This window comes from Lissotriton helveticus, chromosome 5_1 (genome assembly GCF_964261635.1).
Source record: "Lissotriton helveticus chromosome 5_1, aLisHel1.1, whole genome shotgun sequence".
Taxonomy (NCBI): domain Eukaryota; kingdom Metazoa; phylum Chordata; class Amphibia; order Caudata; family Salamandridae; genus Lissotriton; species Lissotriton helveticus.
In genome coordinates, this window is record NC_136065.1 from 745,801,829 (window position 1) to 745,807,828 (window position 6,000).

Below are 6,000 nucleotides of genomic sequence, written 5' to 3' on the forward strand. Positions count from 1 at the left end.
GGTGTCGGCAACCGGATTGGAGCAAACAGGCCTTGGCTAAAGCAAGCACGCAGGAATCGATTCAAGCTTCTCACTCGGACCAGCAAGGTCAGAGCGGGTGCTCCTTTTCAGGGGAGCAGGGGCCAGTCTGGAGCAACCAGACCAGCAGTGTAGTTTGTAGATTTCATCGCCAAGATGGCCGCTAGCCACGTGGCAAGTTGCCGGGACGGCGCGTCGAGTGGCACAGTGCAAAAGGGCCCCACGCAGATCCTGGAGATGCTGGGGGGCTGATCTTCGGTGCAAATGCTGCGCGGTGTCGGGGCTTCTTAAACCCCAAAGCACAGCGTCGAGGGTGCCTCGGGTGCTGCGCAGTCAGCTTCTCGGGGGTCTTTCAAGATGTCCGGTCCCACGTCTCTCGGTGCCTCCACGGGTCTCTTCTTTTCAGGGACTGTGGATCACTTCAAGAAGAGACAAAAGCTGTTTTTGGCCCCTATCTTAAGGGAAGCAGGTTTTGTACAAGTACGCCCAGCCCTACTTTACTTACAGCTACTAGGTAGCTCTAGGATAGACTTCGGGGTTGCTAGCTTTCTGGTCGCAGCCATGCGCACGAAGGCCAGGAAGCTATCCCCGAGGTACTTGGAAGGGTGACGTCACTATACTGCAGATTCTGTTAACGTTTTTAAGTTAATTATTCTCCTATTTATTACATTGTGATTGAATTGTTTTTGTACCAACTTTTAACTACTTGAATGCACTAGATACTGCTACCGGGTTTGACTTATTAATGATTTTAATTATATGAACTATGTGACATGTCAAATTTTCTAAATATGTATTGTCTTGTTGCTTTTATGATTTTAAGTAATCGAATAAAGCTTGCTTTTGACTTTGACTTTGGATCAAGCTGTGAGATGTCTGGGAGTCTGGGTCTTGTCAGGCTCTGGGCTCGGGCTCCGATGGGAGGCGGCGGCAAAGCAGACGTCGAGTTGCTGGTTGGTGCCTGTATTCACAGGGTGGTCACTCCTTGGCCACAAGGGAGATTCTCTTCCGTCTTCTGTGCAGCAGAATGTCGAAGTCCAGTCTTCTTCTTCGTTTCAAGTCGATTTCAGGATGATCTGAAGTCTCAGGACACAGCTCCTACTCTTATTCCAATTCTGGGGGCCGGATCACCTGCTAGGTCCCTCCTCTGGGTGGGACCAGAAAGGGGGGTGGTTACACCCCCTTTCCTTTGTCCAGCTTCGCGCCAGGACTGGGGCTGGAAAGCCCCAGCACCGGTTTGAACTGGCAAATGCACGGGGACACCTTGTGTGCCCCAGGCATGTTTGATTCTATTCAGCCCTGTCCTACCCAATACACAAAATCCTGTCTGGGGTGGTGCTAGCACCTCCCAAGGCAGGAAACCCTTTGTCCAAGCTGCCCTCGCTGGAAGGACTCCCAGCAGCAGGAGGTCAGACTTGTGTCTGTGGTGGCAGCATCCATTTTGTGATGCTGAGGCTCAGTTTAACTTTAACCGGGGTTCAGGTTAGGTACATATCGTGTCCCTCTAGAAGGGTGGAATGCTACCCCCGTCGCCAGAACTGGCAAGGGGGTAGTATCCCAATTCGTATGACACCTTACTCGACATGTTTTGATAAAGCCAAACCTAAGTTAGCATTTAACCGCGAGGTTCATAATGCACTTAAAAGTATATGGTATGGCAGTATCATGGAACAGCTAAAGGAAATGGTTACGAAAGCTGCAGACAGGCTCAGCTCATGCCAGAGCACCATCTCACATATTTCCAAGCACTCTGCCTCCAGGATTGATGAGGCCTTCCATAGGAGTGGCTGATAGGAACATATGTGTCCATTTTGGATTAGGTATAGGCATACTACACCTAAGTATGGGGTGATTACACCGACTTACTCCAGCTGAGTGATCAGCCAGTTGTGTCAAATATGGAGGTCAGGCCAGAGGTGGCACAATATGTGCTGCAGCCCCTGGTAGGCCTTGGAAGCACCTATGCCCTGGGTACCTGGGTACACTGTTACAGGGGCCAATAAGGTGAACCAGTTCCAATTTCGTAATGCACCTAAAGTGCATTGGCATCAATTTAGAGAGAGAAAAGCAGGCTATGGGTCTGATTAGCAGGCCCACAGCCACATTAAGTCATAAACCAGTGAAGCAAAAAGCAAAAATTTGGGGTGACCATAGGATAGCAGACCCTACTCTCCTACAACTACCCTGTCCTGAAGAGTACTCTAATTGATGGCTTTGGCCTAACCACTGAACAGTACAGGTTGATGTTCAGAGATACCCAGAAGACACAGACTCAGGACTGGACTGATTTTGTTGATTGTGCCACTAAGGCTCTGGAAGGTTGGTTGCTGGGAAGTAAAGTTAAGGACTATACAGGATTGTACAATTTGATCATGAGAGAACAAATCCTTAATAATTGTCAGAACCAGTTGTTGCACCAACACCTGATTGACTCAGATCTGACCTCTACCCAAGAATTGGGAAAGAAGGCAGACAAATGGGTCAGAACTAGGGTTAAGCAGAAGCCCCAGACCCAAGGTGGTGATCAGAAAAAGGCAGACCAAAAGGGTGGAGATCAGAAACAAAAAGACCAGAAGTCTTCTTCAGGCCCCCAAAATACTTCTAATGAGGGGTGGGGTCCCAACATTCCAAGAAAAAGAAGAAAGAAGGTGTGGCAAGTGTTGAAGAATCTAGGTCTACCAGAAGAACTTTTAACAATGATAATGAGGCTACATGAGGCAAATTTTGCGAGGATTCAGTGGGGAGGACATGGTATGGTCACTCCAGATTTCCCTGTGGAGCGTGGGGTACGTCAAGGATGCTCAATGGCCCCCACGCTGTTCACGCTGTATATTAATGGAGTTGTTTCCCGTATGTTGTCTGAAAACGTGGACGCCCCATCATTGGCTGGTACCAAGATACCGATTTTAATGTTCGCAGACGACACTCTAATTTTATCCAAGACCCCGAGTGGTCTACAGCACGCCTTAACAATCTTTGATCAATTTTGTAAGGACCATGGACTTGAAATCAATGTGTCCAAAACAAAACGAATGGCTTTTAATCCATCTCGAGGCCATAAAACTCATATTGTTATGAACGATCACCCACTAGAGACTGTTAATGCCTTTACATATTTGGGAATCCAGATATCAAATGACCAAAGATGGACTAAACATATAGATACTGCAACTATAAGACACAGGCAAATAGCAGGTGCACTTGGCCCTGAGCACAGAAAATCTCTAACAAAACCTGTAAAACCTGTGCTCCAGGTGTATGAGGCCAAAGCCCTAGGATCTTCACTTTATGGGGCCGAGTTGTGGGGTTACGAGAACCTTGGGAAATTGCAAATTTCGGAAAATAAGTTCTTCCGACTTATTACTAGCCTCCCCAAGGGTACCCCTTTATTGCCGTTAAGGTATGATTTAGGCAGGAAGGCATTAACTGATTTAGCAAGACTGAGACCTATTATGTACTGGCGCAGACTTTGGACTACACCTGAACTCTTACACTATGCAGAGGGATTTATGGACATAATCAATGCAGATGTGTTCCACAAAATAGGATGGCTAAAAGAACTTAGAAAAATGTTGGGTGTACTTGGCCTCCATACGCTATGGGAAAATCCAGAGGCCCCCTCATTCCCATCAAAGACTAGTTTAAAAGAGATCTATTGGGAGAAGGTGGTCGAATGTACCTGGAATGAAACTAGCTCAGAGACTATGGCGGGAACATTTTTGGAAGTAAAGTTTCTTCCCTCCCTCGAACCTTATTGGGATGTCATCACTAGCCAGAGGGATAGGAAGCTGCTTTTCCAGATTAGAGCAGGTGCTCTTCCCCTTAGATCTCTAACAGGCAGGTGGGGAGGCCCATCAAATAGTTCTTGTCCATCCTGTGGAGTGCATGATGAAACAATTGGACATTTTTTATTCGCATTCAAATCCTATGCAGAGCCCAGACGCATCTGGCTTACCCCCATGTGTAAGAATTTAGGTACGACCAGCAGTGCTGTGGCTTTAAGAATTATATGTACTAGTTCCTCACTGTTTATAGCCACAGCCACCTCTAAATTTCTCGGCTGGTCATGGTCCATTAGACAAAAGTTTTCAGACAGATGAATTAAGACGAGGGTATTACCAGAGTGTTTACACTGTATTTTATCAGCAATATTTTAAGTGATAATGTAACTGATGCATTTTTATTAACTTTTTAACCTCATTTTCAACAAATATATATGTTTTAATGGTTTTTTTATGCTGCTTGTAAAAGCTTTTATGAGTTAACCCTCGAATAAAGCAATAATTGTTGTTGTTGAGAAAGAAGGTCCAAAGAAACCTTGGTGTAATTGTTGTAAAACTGCCTCTTACTGGTTTAGTGAGTGCACCAAGAAAGGTACAGCCCCTACCACTGCAGCCCCTAAGGCAACTGCACCCCTAGTACAGTCAGCAGTGGTAGTTCCCAAACCAAGGCTATAGTGGGGTTAACCATGGGCACTGAGGTGGATTTTGGCCTAGTCAGGATTCCAACTCAGGCTGTCCTGATCTGTGATGTGGACATGGCTATATCCACTACTGTGAGTCCCAATACTTTGGGCAAGTACAGACAGACACATTTGATTAATGATAAAGTGGCTCAAGCCTACAGGGACACATGTGCCAGTGTCACTATGGTGGCACCTAACTTTGTGGACCCTGGACAGATTGTACTGGGTGATAATTACCTGGTGACCAATGTTAGCAATGTCACTACTACACATAGTGTGGCAGTTGTTAATTTCTCCTGGGGAGGGGTAACTGGCCTCAAAAGAGTTGTGGTAAGTGCACACCTCCCAGTTGAATGTCTTTTGGGCAATGATCTGGAAAACTCAGTATGGTCAGAAGTGGAGTATAGGACTAATGCAGAGATTGAAACTTGTTTTTATTAGCATTTTGATATTTCTCAATACAGACCATATCATGAGACATATAAACAACAATTCCTACCAACAGCATTGGAAGTCTAGAATAGGGGAACAGTGATAATTGGGTCGGGTCTGTATGGTCCGTGTATCAGCAGTAGCAATAGCAAGAAACGTGTGGGGTATAAACTAGGGAAAGAAGCATGTAGGTGCAGAGTGCGCCTATCAAAGGGGCGGTACGGGTCTGGTGAGAATGGACGTGGCTAGTTGTATCGTAGAATCGTGGTGCTGTTAGAGAGGGGGCATAAGGACTAGGATCATGACTGCACCGAGGGGCTAGGGGTGGTGGAATTGGGCGGGGGAGTTTCCGGGGCTTTCTCCTATGTCAGCTGTTTAAAGCTATGCAGCAGCATGGCCCATTCCATGGAGATGGGATGTTTCCGGACCCCTTTAACCTCTTCTTCTCGCAAAGCATCTTCCTCCGCTGCCGCCCACTTACATACTCCTCCCACCCATGCCGCTAAGGGGGGGCCTGCGGGGGATCGCCAGTGCATGGCTATGCCCATCTTTGCCAGTAATAGCGCTTGGGAGATGAAACGCTTGTGTGCCTTGAGATCCTTTTGGATTCTGAATATGCCCAGCGCGCTGGCTTCCCATGCGGCAAGGGTTGTAAGTCCTGTGAGTTCTGTCAGAGTGGTATGGACCATCTGCCATAGAGTGTGGAGGGTAGGGCAGCTCCAGAGCGTGTGGTGGAAGTCTGCGTCTTAGGAGTGACATCTGGGGCAAAGGAATTGGGAGTCGGGGTAGAATTTTTGTAGGCGTGCTGGCGTTAAATATGCCCTATGAAGAATGTTGAATGTTGTGCTGTATATTTTTGAAACGGGCACTTCTAGATGTCTTTTTGGGGGCTTCGAGGGCCTTGACCCATTCAGAGTCGTGTAGTGGTCGTCCAATTTTATCATCCCATGTGGCACATAAAGCTGTCAGGGGTGTGTGTGCAATGTCTCGTAGCGCCTTGTATAGCCAGGTAACTAGGTGTCGGCCCATCCCCATGCGTAGGACTGCGTGTATAACCGGATGCGTACTTGGTTCCCCAGCCTGGA